Source organism: Tamandua tetradactyla, chromosome 24 (assembly GCF_023851605.1).
Source record: "Tamandua tetradactyla isolate mTamTet1 chromosome 24, mTamTet1.pri, whole genome shotgun sequence".
Classification (NCBI taxonomy): Eukaryota; Metazoa; Chordata; class Mammalia; order Pilosa; family Myrmecophagidae; genus Tamandua; species Tamandua tetradactyla.
The window spans coordinates 21,320,494-21,336,929 of record NC_135350.1 but is presented as its reverse complement, the minus strand read 5'-3'; the positions used below and the strand labels follow the sequence as shown (position 1 = coordinate 21,336,929).

Genomic DNA, 16,436 nt, shown 5'->3' with positions numbered 1-16,436 from the left:
TTGCTCCTTTTTATAAAGTAAACATGCTAAAGATTTTAAAACCATGCATAATCATACAAGGCATAAACTTATATGTACTATATTTATCAAAATGTGAAAATAGGCAGCTATATTTTAAACACAGATCTTTTATTCAAGAAATATTTACTGAGCACCTGCTGTGTACCACATCTTTTGGTACATGGTGGGAATTCAATGGTGACCAGGGTACACATGGCCCCTGCCCCAGTGAACTAAGGTCCTGATGGGATACAGACAAGTACAGCTGTGTGATGGTTACTAGGATAAGAGAAAAAAAAGGTAGTTCTTTTTTTGAAAACCTATGGAGGAAGGAAGAACACCTAACTCACAGAGAGCAAGGGAAGGCCTCTACGAGGAAGCAGAGTGCAGCTGAGAGCAGGAAGGAAGTGTTCAGTGCAGAGGAAGACAACAAGGGTGAGTGTGAAAGCCCAGGAGTGAGAAAGAGAATGACCCTAGCAGGGAACTGGTGCAAGGATGAAACCGGCGAGGGAGAGAAGAGGTAAGCAGGTCCGGATCATGCTGAGCCTTTTAGGACATGTAAGGAGGTTAGTGACTTCATTGTAGATCACAATGAAGATTTATCATCAAAGCGAATAACACGATCAGATCTGCAGTTTTAAAACAGTCACTGGGGCCTCCATCCCAGTGAGGTATCAGGATGCAAATAGAAGAAGCTATGTTATGGCTTGAATGGTATCACAAAAAAAAAAAAAAAAAAAAAAAAGATGTTTTAAAGTCCTGATCCCAAGTACCTCAGAATGTGACCTTATTTAGAAATAGGGCCCCTACATTTGGAATTGGGCAAATTAAAACGAGGTCACACTGGAGTAGGGTAGGCCCTCAAAATCCAAGAAGACTGGTATCCTTATAAGAAGGGAGAAAGAGACACAGAGGAGACAGGTAACAAGGAAAAAGCCAAGGAATGCCACGAATTGCTAGCTACCACCAAAAGCCAGAAGCGTGGCACGGAACACATTCTTTCCAACAGACTTAAGAGACTTAAAGCCTTTCCAAAAACCTGACTGTGGACTTCTAGCCTCCAGAACGGTGAGACCACAGATTTCTGTTGTTTTAAGCCACCGAGTTTGTGGCTGCCCTTTGTCTACGGGAGCCCTAGGAAACTAAGGCAAATTCCTCTCTGTGTGAAAAGTATGGAAAGTTCCACTTGGAAAATCCAGGAATGGAGAGGAAGCATAGAAAAGAGGTGGTCATAAAGAAGCAATGGTGAGGAGGGTTATAGGGAAGAAAAGCAAGATGAAGCAACCACTATGAGGAATGGAACTCTGGGTGTCGAGATGAAGTTGAGGGAGAATGGTTTCAAGAGGGTTTGAGGTAGTGTTTCATAATAGGTGCAATGTAACCTCTTCCTAATCTCCCCTTAAACTCAGATGGCTTGTTGTCTTCGGAGTTGGATTTGCGTTTTGTATTGTTGTTTTTTTTTTAATAAGACAGTGGGCAGAGGCAGGCCTTGGGCAAAAGCAGGGTGGAAAAGCAGACCTGTGGTACTTAGGTAATGCAGGAGAAACTGGGGAGGGGGTCCCCAGAAGGGCTGGAGGGGAAGGGGCAGAGCCACCAAAGGAGGCTCTTGTTCTGTTCTGCTGAAGGCAGGAAGGAGAAAAGCACTGACTGTGCAGATGCACTAAAGTTAGTATCATTCATGGCAGGATATGGAGGGAGTTCCTGTTTAATGGTTTCTGTTTTTCTCTCAGAAGGTGGGATTAGAGAAGGTCACTGGCTGAGAAATTTCTTAGGGAGACTTCTGCTGATAAGGAAAGGATTGATAATCACAGCTTCACTGCAGAAGAAAGAAAAGATGAGCTTGTATGCTGATGAGTGCCTCAAAGTCTTTATAACTGGCATTGCTTATGATGTAGAACCAGGCCTGTTAGACCACATTTCATTACGTGCAGCCTGCCTCAGCCAAAAATATAGATGGATTTGACGCACACTAAAGTAAAACCAATCCCAGAGTTGGGAACTATTTCTATTTATTAAATGATTGATTTTGAGGAACACTAGTCAAAGAGCCCTGACAGGTTAGCTCTGATCAGTTGATTTTGCCCTTTACTAACACCAAGCTTCCAAATTTTTCTCAGCTACAGCAAAATATATCAAGACAACTGCACTTTTTTTTCTTAAAAAATATGGACCTTTTCATGAATTTGCGTGTCATTCTTGCACGGGGGCCATGCTAATCGTTCCAATTTTAGTATATGTGCTGTCGAAGTGAGCACCACATTTTTTTTAAAAGATACTTTTCTCCTACCAAGAAAATACTAAGTCATGGGCAGGCGATGGTGGCGCAGTGGCAGAGTTCTTGCCTGCCAGGCCAGAGACCCAAGTTTGTTTCCTGTTGCCTGCCCATGCAAAAAAAAAGGAATATACTAAGTCAGTTTTTACTTTATAACATTTTTATTGTTTTTAAACAGAAGCATTCATTCTAATACAATCTAAGGCTTTTTCTTTATTTTTTAAAATAACCCTAAATCTTAGATAGTGAAATGAACTCTAGCTCCCTCTCATATTCCCTCTGGCCTCCCTTCCTATCTATTACTACAAGAATAATAACAGCTAACATTTACTGAGACTTACTATAAGCCAGGCATTGTTTTATGCTCCCAATGTTTAAAACTTACTTAAGCCTCCAAACAACCCTAAAAGGTAAATTCTATTATTACATAATTTTGTAGATGAGAAAACCAAGGCACAGAGAAGTTAAATAACTTGCCTAAGGTCACAGAGCTAGTAAGTGACAGATATGAAATATGAACAGAGAGCAGTATCAGATAAGGAATGGTACATTTAATCCCTAATTTACCCTGATCTCACTCAAATAATATCCCCTAAACCCTGTCTTAGTGGTGCTCGGCATTTTTATAGGAAGGATGGGAGGGAAGTTATGTGGGGGAGCATTTGTATCAGCTTGATAATGGTATCAAGCTACGACAGGCATTAAATGTGTTTTTTGACTATTTATACTACGTAAATTCATAAACACAGACTCTAGAATATAGGTTACCAGGAGGCAGAAGGAGGCTAGAGAATGGGGAGTGGTTGCTTAAGATGTGTGGAATTTTTAACTAGGTTGAATTTTAATGAGTGGAAATGGATAGAGGTGATGGTAGCACATTATTGTGAGTATAATTAACACTGCTGTATTTTGTGTGAATGTGTTTGATAGGGAAAGTTTGCAATCATTTTTGTCACCCAAAGGAAATCCAAAGGTTAAAACATGGGACTGTATAACTCAGTAAATCTTGGGGTGGAAAATAACTGTGATTAACAGAACAAATATAAAAAATTTCCTCCATGAACTATAACAAGTGTAAGAAACTATTACAAGGAGTTAATAAAAGTGTAGTATATGGGAGAAAAACCGCACCTATTGCAAACTATGGGCTACAGTTATCAGGAATATCTTAATATTCATGAACAATAGAAAATGTACCAACCCAATGCCGGGATCAATGCTGGGGGTGTGTAAAGAGTATGGGATATTTTGGATTTTCTCTTTTTTCTTTTTTCTTTTTCTTCTTGGAGTAATGAAAACATCCTAACATTGATTGTGGTGATGAATGCACAAATGCGTGATAATACTGTGAGCACGTGATTGTATACTTTGGATGGATTGTATGGTTTTGTTTATATCTCAATAACATTGCATTAAAAAATACTATGTCTTTTGACTAGGTCTTTAACCATAAAAGTATAGATTCAGAAAACGTTTGAATTAGAAGTAAGCTGATGAATCAGCTAGTCTACTCTCTGACCAGTGTTCAAGTCCCTCTAGTTCACAGGTTGGCAAATGATGGTCCTTGGGCCTAATCAGCCCACCTCCTGCTTTTGTAAAAATAAAGTTATATCGGAATAGTCACACTCTATTCATTTAGTATTGTCTTTGGTTGCTTTTGCACTATCACAATGGAGCTGAGAAGTTACAACAGAGGCCATATAACCCAAAAAAGCCTAAAACATTTTACTAACAGTCCCTTTACTGAAAAAGATTACTGACCCCTGTTCTAGAATATTCCCAACAAAAGACATTTCAGCCTTACTTTAAATATCCCTAATGGCAAAAAACTTCTGCCTCACAAAATAGCCTTTCCATTTTTGCAACCTTGACTGTTGCAAAATTCATCTTTACACTAAACTGAAATCTACTTGCCTTTCATTTCTACCCCAAAAATATTAGTTCTGCCCTCTGGGCACTTCTGCCAACCAATAGCCACCAAAGTGAGGCAGCCTCTTGTGCTGTTTCTTGTCATTTTATCTTGTGTAGGAGAATCAGCTGTTGGTGACTGACTCTGGAAGGAAGACAAAAAAGCATAAACCCCAAAGGCCACTGGCAAAACTCCCCAGTTTCTCTTGCTTCCTGCATGAAGTTTCTCAAGTAAATTAGCAATCCCTCTGAAGCTCAACTCCTCTGGAGTTCATCCTGTTAACTTCCTTGGATGCCATTAAATGAAAAATCTAAGGTATAGAATTGAAAACCTAACATGAAGATTTATAGTCTATAGGGTCATCATCACATATTTTTGACCTCTCTTCTTCTCATGGAGTAAAGCCCTTTCCAAGAATCTTCCTTCCAGCAGCACATTGAGAATCAAGTGTTTAGGTTCACATGGCACATTTAGAGTGTTAAATAATCATTAATTTTCCTGGTAGTACCTGGGTCACTTTTTTACACTTGGTAATTTAAAATTTTATAATCTTATTTTGAATTAAGGAGAGTTCCATCTTATAAGTTAAGAGCCATTTTTAGAATGCAGCTTCCTATCACAGCTCTCCCAGCATTAACAAATTGCCCTTTCTAAACAATATTTATCACCCCTGGCTATCCTGAAGTAAAATACAAGACATTTTAAATACAGACAAAGCAAGGGGATGGGGTAGGGAAGAAGAAGTGTTGTTAAATCACTCAGAATCCCCTACATTGCTTTTTTTACACTTACACCAAGCTTTACTAACAACTCGAGGCCCACAGAAGACAGGAACTCTTACCAAAACAGGATGGATAGGCAAAGACTGACCTGCCCTTCTCTATCACTTGACACCTTTCCTTGCCTGAAGGCTCAGTGGGGTCCTGGCTGAGCTCTCATCCCCACTCAGGAGACACTACGGTCTATGGTTCTATATAAGCTCAACTAAGAAGACAACCCAGGTGATGGCAGAACTCAGAATGTGGCTCTGACCACTCACTCATTTTCAGGCTATTCCAGAGTTGACGCAGTGAATTCTGACCTGGAAGGGTATTTGTCGAAAGGATAAGCAGCTACACAGGCTAGATAATTGTGCACGGCCCCTTTACCCAAAGTATCTTCAAGAGAACTTCAGTTCCAATAGATCTGCCCAATACATTAGCATTTAAAATCATCTAAAAAAATGCCTGCCTCCTTATATATTCCTATACAGTCTATTTCTTTGTCAAGATGTGGTTAAAAAGAAAAAAGCTTTATTCAGTTGAATCTAGGAGGAAAAAAAAGCATACAAAGAGATGGAAAGTGGAAAAATAAGATGGCTGAATTATATTAATTCAAGTTTGTCAATAAGCACCAGGAAGACACACTTTCAAGCTCAATCAGAGGTCCTGCTTAAATTGATTGCACTAAAGCCTCAATTATTGGTGCTTTCATTTATTCATGGAATGTAAAGCTTCAAGAAAAAATGAGTTCTTCCACACTTAAACCTCACTAGGTTGTTCTAGTTTAGGAAAAAAAGGAAAAGAACCACATAATGGTAGAAGCAGAAGAAACCTGGAGATCTTCTGGTCACTTTGTTGATGGGGTTTCTGAAACCCTGATTCCAATACTTAGCTCAAAAATCCACAAATGGCTGGACACAAGAACGCAGGTTCCCTGCCTCTGCTGTTCTCTACCTACTATGCACCTCTCACGGAGGCACCTACCAAAAAGAGTGGCACCAGCAGGCACACATTAATTGAAAGGTGCATATGAATATGGAAAACTAAAACCAAAGGTACTTTTTGCCTTTCAGAGTCTTAAATCCAAATATCAAATGCATTCAATGTGAAACAAAGCATTTGGGAAGGGTTATTAACAATGAAATGTTAGCCTCCAAATAAGAAGGTGCTTGTAGAAAAGAAAGAAAATTGAAATCTACACATACAGAGAATGTGTCGAGCCTTCCACTAAATGTATAATACGATATTTCAGTTCCTCCACTTGTCAAAATGCCATCTCTGTAACCTAAACTACCTGAGGAGAGCACAAAAACAGTTATGTGAAAATTTCTGTCAAACAACTATTGTTTGTAAACCTTGGAAGGTGCTATAAATTATGCCCCAATTCAAAAAAAAAAAAAGGCAAATATGTCTCTAACTCTGAAAATCTTCTAAAAGAGACAAAACACACTCAGAAGTCAGTCACAGTTAAGAATACAGGATGGGTTATTCAAGATGTTATGAGAGGCTGGAGGGAACTGCCTGAAAATGTAGAGCTGTGTTCCAGTAGCCGTGTTTCTTGAGGATGATTGAATAATGACACAGCTGTCACAATGTGACTGTGTGATTGTGAAAACCTTGCGTCTGATGCTCCTTTTATCTACCTTGTCAACAAAGGAGTAGAACATATGGAATAAAAATAAATAATAGGGGGAACAAATGCTAAAATAAATTTAGTTTAAATGCTAGTGATCAATGACATTGAGGGGTAAGGGGTATGGTATGTATAACTTTTTTTCTCTGTTATCATTTTATTTCTTTTTCTGTTTTCTTTTTATTTCTTTTTCTAAATCGATGCAAATGTTCTAAGAAATGATGAATATGCAACTGAATACGCAACTAAGTGATGATATTGTGAATTACTGATTATGTATGTTGTTTTATTTTATTTTTTAATTAATAAATAAATTTTAAAAAAAAGAAGACAGGATGGCATCATTTTCTTTTTTTTTCAATGAAGAAGTTACTTTTTTCTTTCCTGTGGGTTAAGGAAGGCTAAGGACAAATGATAAAATGGAAGTTCAGAGACCAGAACATTCAGGTCAGCATGGGATGGATTTGCAAACGCTGGCAGATTGCTTATGTAAGATGAAAAAGATGCTTTATCTCATTGGGGGAAAAAAGTATTCAAAGACATCTGCTTTAATGAGCTTTGCTCTGCTGAGCTCCTCACAGCACCCCCTTTGCCCAGCTCTCTTCTTCCTGCATCTTCAATAGGTGATGAAAAGCTGCTATGGAAAGGTAGTGCTGGGCAATTGAAGAAACAGTTAGTGACATCAAGCTGAAATGACCAAACCAAAGAATGTACAGACTCAAACAAAAAATATTTTCCTGTATTCCTACTAGAATTATAGGACAGACTTGCAGCAGCTGCTTTTCCAAGAGCTAACCAGTTTGCATGAGCCAGGAAAGCAGGTTCACAGTTACAACAGCTGTTTTTACCCCTTCTTCATGGAGCATGAGATCTCCTTGCCTACTCAGCAGGAGAAAATCCTCAAAGATGAAATCAATGCAAAACAGACCCAGAGCAAAATCTATCCCCCCAAAAAATCAAGGATAAGGCAGTAAATTCCAGGGAAGAAAATTTACTTAAGCAACAGGTAGCTAATCAGGGTAAAGATCATTCAAGCAGCCTAACTATTTATAAAGATGTTTTCAAGTGTGAATACAGGGAATTCATCTTGTGAATAAAATCATGGGTAAGGTAACTCAAAGATGAATGAAAAGTGGATCAAAATGAATGCACGAAAATACATGAATGCATGTTTATCAAACAAGTCATTAAGAAGGATGGACAAACCCTTACTATATATAATACAATATTATGTGTATTAAGCTGAAAGCAAAGGGCAGCAAAGACTTTCAATACAGGTCTCCACAGGGTAGGCCAAGGTCTAGCTGAGAACAGACTGCACTCATCTAATTCAAAGGCCAGGAGGGGGAGCTTTACACTGAGGCAGTAATCTGGATATCACAGGGAGCGCAGCATCTTCAAGGAGGTGGATGTATTCTGAACACAATTCAAAAAAAAAAAAAACAGAGCTCACCTCAGCTCAAGAAGGGGAGGTATAAAAGCAAGAGATGGTTGCACAGGTTGAAAACATTTCCATATTACTTTTTTCTAACAGTGGTTACAAAAGATTGCACAATGGAATATTTCATCAGAACATTACTAATTACATATGTTGGCCTAATATATTCATATAACTTTATGAAAAATCATAAATTTAGGCAATTATCACTTCCTGATAAGTTTTAGGGTCCCATCTGAACAATTCACATCAGATCACAACTGTGAAAAACCTAGCCATAGATGATCTATAAATGAACGTGGGTTTTTTTTCTCTCTCTCTTTTTACTGTTTTTTTTTTTCCTGCAATTTTGGTCAGATTATTTGTTTATAAATGTTCTAATCTTTGCAATCAAGGTATCCATCCCCACCATGTCTTCTTCCCATCTCCCCTTCCCCATACCTCACTAACCCAAGTCCAGCCCAGAATCCCCCGCCCCTCTCCCAGCAGAGGAGAGTAAGAATTCCCACCCCCCACACACCCCCAACCCCACCACCACCCACCAAGAGAAGAGAACAGCAGAGTCTTGCTGGGTTTCCACACCAGCTCCAAAGCATCTGAGCTTCCCTTTTCCATACCAGAGTCAATCTCTCACTGCTGAAAAATAGTTACTTAAAATATGCGCGTCCTACAACAGCTATTGCTATTTAAAACTTGATCAGAAAATTTCAGGGCTAAGGGATGAATCATTCAAATAAATATTTGCATTTTTTACTAATGCGTTTTTTAAGAAAGTCACACCAATAAATTGGTGTCTCGCAATACCCAGTTAAATCACAAGTGCCTAAGAAATAAACGATAGTAACTGTTGTTTGTTTTTGACTTCCTTACTTTTTTTCCAAACAAAAATTTCTTTTATTATCATAAACACTAAGAATATGTGAAAATCACTCTGGAAGCTGAAGTAAGGGCAAAATCAAACAGATGATCACAGGATATTTAAAGGTACAAAAGTTTAGAAACCACTATAAGGACTGAAAATATGAGGAAAAAATAAATATAAAATGTAAATTAACTCAGCAATTTTTAATTAATTTTTAAAAGTCTAATAGACTTTTTTTGTCATACTTATGTGCAATTAAGTTAGGGGACTATGTTGGTCACGTGATCTGTGGGGGTAAATGCACTAGTTTTAAATAAGAAGTAAACGGAACATTTGAAATTGCAAAAAGGTTATCTCTTCCTGGCCTCAATAGGAGGGTAAGCAAAAGCTGCCACATAGCCAAATTAGTTTAGGCTTTCATATTGAGTTGGCTCAAACTGTAGCTGAAAAATTAAGAATTAACAAATGATTGTGATTAATGAATCCTCATAAAGATATTTTTCTTTCTATATTGTAGAATAGACAGAAGTTAATACCTGAAATTACTGAAACTCAACTAGTCTCAGTCCTGTTTGTATTTTTGTAATGGTTCTAGACTAATCTCACCCTTCTTTATACTTACTACTGTAATTATTTTAGAGGTTATTTTCAGCCCTGTTTACACTTATTATTGTAATGGTTATTCTAGCCTAGTCTCAATCTTTGCATATTTACTATTTTAATGGTGACAACTCCACCCCTCTTTGTTTGAATCTATAAGAACCCTGAACACCTTAGACTCCGGGAGACAGAATTTTGGGCCAGTAAGTCATTTGATCTCCTGCTTCCCACGTACAATAAACTCTCCCTTTGAAATCCAGGTATCACAGATTAGCTGTTATGCTCCTCGGGCAAAGAACCCACCACTTTTGATCGGTACTGATTTGGCAACCCGAGACGAGACAGAGATTCCTAAGAAACAAGGAGTCTGTCTGACTGCCCCAAGTTCTGGAGCCCCAGCCAGACAGGTAAACGTGGGAATCAAGCCTTTCCTCGGCCTGTAGTCTCCTTTAGTCTGGACGCCCCGCAACTGGGTTTTCCTCTGCTCTGCTGGCACTCAGGACCCTCAATGCCTTAAAAAGCTTCAGAGGTCGCCGGAGCGGCGGGCCCACCCGCGGGCGCCAGCTGCAGTCGCCATTCCGCCTGAAGCCCACCTGCAGTGTCTGCAAGACCTTCTTGTCATCCACGTGTAAGAAGGGCCCGTAGTGGGAATCCACTGCCACCACTGCACCGCGAGGCGCGGGCGGCGGGGTCGTCGGGCTGCGGGGGGGGGGGGGGACTGGGGGCGGCAGCGGCGGCCTTGGCTAGCCCCTGGTAGCCCCTCCGCAGAGCAACGGGGGCGGGGGCTGCAAGCAGAGTAAGTAGGAAACTCAGGTCTGCTGGGCTCAGAAATACCGAATACCAATCTGCTCCAGCTGCTGAAAAGAAAATTTCCAGTAAAGGAAAAGGGAGAAGACATACTTTCAAGTTAAAAAAAAACCAAACAAACTATGCTCAGATCAGGGGCTTCATCTAGGTTCAGTAGTGAGAAAAGACTGCGGCCCTGGCATGGCTCATCCCCACCCTCTCTAGCCCCAGACACCAATTTGATCCTGCATCTGGTATCACAGGACCCAAGGAAGATATGCCAAGGAAAATGGGATACTTTGAATTTGTCATGCACCTTCTGAATATTTCAAGCCACAATCAACGCCATTTTCCCACAGTTCCTACCAGACCTGAGAAGGGCTATATAAGGACTCAGGTTGGACCTACTCCTGCAATAACTATTAAAGAAACAATTGCCAACCATTTGTAGCTTGAAAATTAAAACTGGATTTCTTATGTTCATACTACTGGTTATATCATATTCATACTACTATAAGAAACTCTTAAATGGAAAAGTGTTTTTCCTATTACCCAGCAATCTGCTAACTTTTCTTATTATTAATAATCATTTGAAAAAGTAAAGGGGATAGGAAAGAACGAAATCTATTTTGAAGTTAAATATTACATTCTATAAGTGTATCTTTCCAAGCAAAGGCTGCACTTACGAGGTAAAACCATCAGGAACATGTAACGTCCATTTTCTCCATACTTATTTCTGGAAACTGTCAAAATTGATTGTGGTTTTTCTACAAGACCAAATGCTAGCTAAAGTTTGGATTTCTAAGCAAGGGCTTACAATCAAATAAGAGGTAAATGTGACCAAACAGTGTCATAAAGTCATATCATCCTTATTTCCTCATATAGAAATGTTAAGATAGTTCACAATTCATGGTTTGCTGCTTTAATCTTAAGGAAAGTGGGGGATGTTTTTATTGACTCAGGCTTTTAAAGACTTTCATCTTAATTGTTCTGCAGCAAGCAAGCATTCAGTATCATTCATTATCATAATGATTTTATGCATTATTTATTTATTTATACGGTAGCATTCAGTATCATAATGACTTTAGTGTAGCTGTTCTTCATTGCTCTCACCTACCTCCTCAGTCAAAATGAAAATTCCAGTCAAATCAAAAGATTTCATGGTGCAGACAGCCTCACTAAAACTACAGAGGAAAAATGAACTGTCCAGGCATCTCATTTGATACTTTCTTGATAACTGTTAGAACAACTATTGGGCAATCATAAAAATTATTAATAAGTTATTAGCATTGATATCTAAAAAAAAAAAAATCCACCCCAGAGTTAAGCCATGTGCTATGGACTCATAAAAGCAGGCCCAAAACAAGATGACCTATTGTGCATGAAACCATCCAGAATTCAGGTACAGATTTTACTTCAAGTGAAGATCAGTGAAATGAGGGAGTAACACTGAAGAATATGGAGAAAGTGGAGACTGCATGTGCTTGTCGCTTCTTCTGACCTGATTTAACCAGCTTTTTTTTTAACCCCAGGAAAATATGTAAATCTAATTTAAGCATAATGGTTTTAAGATTTAGCAACATTAACTGTTATCCTTTTTTCAACACAATTATGATTTGTATGTTGGAAACAGGCAACCATAGACAGGTCGCAAGATAGTTTCATGTATATAGTTTACCCATATAAAAGAGCATAGTAAATTAATTGTAAATACCACCGTAAATAATGTTCTAAATGCTAATATTCAACACTTTATTAAAATGTATTTCTCACAATGAAAAGAAGAAAAAAAGCTTCAAAGGGAGAAACAGTTTCCAGTTCCAAGTCCAGACTTCTGACTAGGTGAGTGGGTCATCAAGGTAAAAGTGGATTGGGAAGGGGGTACAGTGGTTTGAGTCCCCTGGACCTGGGCTGGAAGCCCTGAGTCCCACTTCAGAAGGATTCCCCTTGTTCTGAGAGCCTTTCTCTTTTCTAGGTACTACTCTGTGTGAGGTTTGAGACCCTTACTACGGTACGAGGCTCAAGGCCCTGTCCTGAGTGTGTCCACTGAGTATGCTCCCGGAAAATAAATTATCCTATAATTGGTATTCAATGAAATCAAAATCAAGTATGCCTAGTTAACTGTCAACTGGTGTGTTACTTAGGTATAGTAAGTGCTTAATGCCTTTTAAATTGTTAATTGGTGTTTTTGGTCTAGTTATTAATCAGTGTGTTACTTAAGTACATCATAAGTGTTAAACATTCATTTAAATTTGTTAGTATTTATTAATACAAATACTGCATTTGTATTGTTCAAGTATTTTAATTGGTTACAGATTAGAGAAATTCTTTAAAATGGGAAATTCTAATTCTAATAGCATTCCTAAATATAGCCGTTTGGGCTGTAATTTGAAAAACTGGAAAGATTTTAGTTATGAGCCTATGAAAAAACAAAAAATAGTTTACTTCTGTAACACAATCTAGCCTCAGTATGATTTAGAATCAGGAGAGAAATGGCCTGAGAATGGTTCTATAGAAAAGAGTTAGAGTTAGTTAACTCTAACTTTAATTTTTAACTGCATTAATGTTAGAGTGGTTCTGCAATAGAGAGCAGAAATGGGATGAAATGATGTATGTTCAATCCTTTATTTGTCTCTCCCATCACTTAATGTTGAGGAGAAAATGGAAAATTTTACCTGTAGAGATTAGCAGAGAAAAGAAAAATATCTTCCCTGATTCAAATCCAGAGGATCTAATAGAACCCTCATTAACGCTTTCATTCTGCTCTACCTCTACCCTACAACGGAGAGGCCAATGGATCAAGAAAGAAAGAAGCTCTTCTATCTCTTCCTCTTTCCCCTCAATATCCCTCTTTATCTAGGATAAAAAAAAACCAGAGATAGAAATGGTCTCGCCATCCCATACTCCCCAGGGTACTCTCTAAAACCAGCAGCAGAGTCCCGGCAGAACTCCTCCTTACCCTTCTGGCAGGTGCCTATAGAAGCAGACAAACAGGAGGGCCCAAGTGGATTTGTATATGTGCATACTCCATTCTCCACATCAGATTTACATAACTGGAAAAATAATACCACACTTGTGCTGGTTTGAAAGGATGCATGCCCCCTAGAAGAGCCATGTTTTAATCAAAATCCCATTGCATAAATGCAGAATAATCCATGTTAGGTACTGTATGTTTGAAACTGTAATCAGATGATCTCCCTGGAGATGTGATTTAATCAAGAGTGGTTGTTAAACTGGATTAGGTGGCGACATGTCTCCACCCATTTGGGTGGGTCTTGATAAGTTTCTGGAGTCCTATAAAAGAGGAAACATTTTGGAGAATGAAAGAGATTCAGAGAGAGCAGAGCAGAACAACATAGCCACGAGAAGCAGAGAGCCCACGAGTCAGTGACCTTTGGAGATGAAGAAAGAAAACGCCTCCCGGGGAGCTTCATGAAACAGGAAGCCAGGAGAGAAAGCTAGCAGATGATGCCTTGCTCTTCCAGCCGAGAGAGAAACTGTGACTATGTTTGCTACATGCCTTCTTAAAAAAAAAATGGAAAAATCAACATCCAACAGACCAGCTGGAATGGGAATGTCCTTATGAAACTTACTTCTCTGTCAAACTGACGGGAGTGAAACCATAGCAGAGTAAAAATACCACTCCCTGATCAGTTTTTCTCCCTAGGCTCCTTCACAGGACAAATACTGAAAAACAAACTGCTGAGAACCCAGAAGAAAGAGTAGAACTGACAATCTTCTGGCAGGGAGTTATCACTGAGAACCCCTAGAAGATTTAAAATACATCTTCAGGAAAACAGATAAGAAATGATAAATATTAAAGCATTTATTTTTATCTGAGTACCATCAAGTATATACAAAACTTTATAAATGTGTGTGTTGACCTAGAACACCTTCACTTGTAGCCAAACAGATAGATTAGATAGATTACTATAAAAGATTATTAGATTCCTCTTGATACTCATTTTGACATATCTTTGTTTTGTAACTCTGCTATAACATAGCACAAGGAACTGGCATATTATTAAACACTAATGTTATGGGTGCTTTTTTTTCAAATGGGCACACTCTAGTGCAGTTTCCATGAATCAATCAGATTGTTGGGTATACGGCCAATTATCCATGTCTAGTAATTATGGGTTACCTTGGTAGATATCACCCCTCCAGGGAGCAGCCTGGAAGGACTAAGAAAATTAATCAAAAAGATGTAAGAACAAAAAAGAATTCTAGATACAATAAACATAGATCATACAGAGCCAAAGAAATGGCCAATTAATTTAGAAGCTCCAGGACAATGGATTTCGTTTTCTTATAGTATTACAGTGGAGAGAGCCATTCAAGATACTAAACGTTCAGACAATACTGAATATTTAACTATTAGAGAAAAAGAGAGATGTTTACAACTCTGGGACTGCATGGGATGGCTAACACCTGGGTATGGTAGATTAAGCCAGACAGCCCTCTCGATTGGGAACAATGGAACCACTCCCCAAAACATAATTCCTTAAATACAAGGAAAATGGGATGGCTGCCTCCAATGCAATATCTCCAAATAATAATCTTGCAGGAAAGTGACTGGTTTGGGGCAGACTGGGTTAACAGAGGTGATGTTTGCTGGGCAGCTCTGAACAGAACTCAAAAAGGTTATGCAACATCAATTTATGGCCTTCATTGCCCCCAGGCTGGATAGGCAGATACACTTTAGGATTACCCTGGGCTCAAGGAAGTATTCATATAAAAACTCCACCATCAGGAGCAAATCTGCCATTGTTAAAAGCTAGATAGGCCTGATCAGTATTTCATTGGTGCAACAAACTAGCCGCTATATTTCTGCCTTCTTTAGGCATAGAAGATGTCACAATTAGGACAGCCATTGAACAATTTTATACCACAAGCTTTAAATGGTAGCCTCAATAGTATATCTCTTTTAAATACTGAAATGACTTTAATGCATAAAGTGGAACTACAAAACTGAATGGCTCCAAAAGTCTTGATAGGGAGGGAAATGTGCTATAATAAAAATTGAATGTTGTTCCTATATACTTGATGAATCGGATAATGCAACTGAAGTATTAGAACATATGAAAAGTCAAATTAATGCAATAGACACTGTTCCACCTCTGTCAGCATATCTGATTTATTTAGCAGGCTTCCTACAGGAATAAGATCTAGATTTTGTTCAATCTAACACACAGGGCTAATGAGAATACTACTAATGATTATGAGCATTCTTATCTTTAAAACCTGTCTGTTTTTATCCCAGCCTTGCTGTAACAGAATTACAGAGAAAACATTGATATTCCAACAAAAAGAAGTTCAGGAATATGTACAGCTATGATCTAAGAGATTTAATTCCCCCAACCCCTAGAGTCGGCACCCCTTTTCAGCAGGAGGAAATCAAAGCAGTCATTGCCCAGATATCCCTCGAGATTGGGGAATGAACAAAAACAAAAGGAAGGAATCGTAACTCAAAAATTAAGAATTAACAAATGATTATGATTAATGAATCATTATAAGGATGTTTTTCTTTCTACATTGTAGAATAGGCAGAAGTTAGTATCTGAAATTACTGAAACTTAACTAGTCTGTCTTGTTTATACTTTGGAATGGTTATTCTAGCCTAGTCTCACACTTGTGTATACTGACTATTTTAAGGACAACAACTTCATCCCCCTTTGTTTGAATCCATAAAGATCCTGAATTCCTTAGACTCAGGGAGACAAATCCATCTGATCTCCTGCTTCGTGAATGGCAATAAACTCATTCTCTCTTTGAACTTTCAGTGTCATAGGTTGGCTATTACACACAGCAGGCACAGAACCAACTACTTTTGATTAGTATCAAAATCACTGGTTAAATTAGTTTGTTTGAATAACTACTTTCTCCCCCATACTTCATAAATAACATAGGTTCAATACAGAAGCTTAGAAAAGACAGTTAAGCAAAAGAATAGAATATAAGCCATCTGTAATGCTACTACCCAATAATAGCCACTGTTAGCATTAGTTTTGATCAACAATATTTCACACTTCAACTTAAAAATGAGTATATTTGGCTTTAAATAAAAATTACATCTATTGTTTTTATTATGAACGCATCTTTTAAAAAAAAATATTTGTAACTCTCACAGTGCCTGCCTCCTATGTATCAAATAAATGTGTAAAATTGAGGATAC

General features: G+C 38.3%; 1 protein-coding gene and 2 pseudogenes across 1 annotated transcript in view; 1 reads left to right on the top strand and 2 right to left on the bottom strand.

Moving 5' to 3' along the window:
- The window catches only part of MANBA (mannosidase beta), a 136,050-nt gene that overhangs the window by 95,046 nt on the left and 24,568 nt on the right, over positions 1-16,436 (bottom strand). The gene's annotated exons all lie outside the window — the stretch shown is intronic.
- On the top strand, positions 273-10,712 carry LOC143668509 (GATA zinc finger domain-containing protein 1 pseudogene; annotated as a pseudogene).
- On the bottom strand, positions 2,160-2,255 carry LOC143668604 (U6 spliceosomal RNA; annotated as a pseudogene).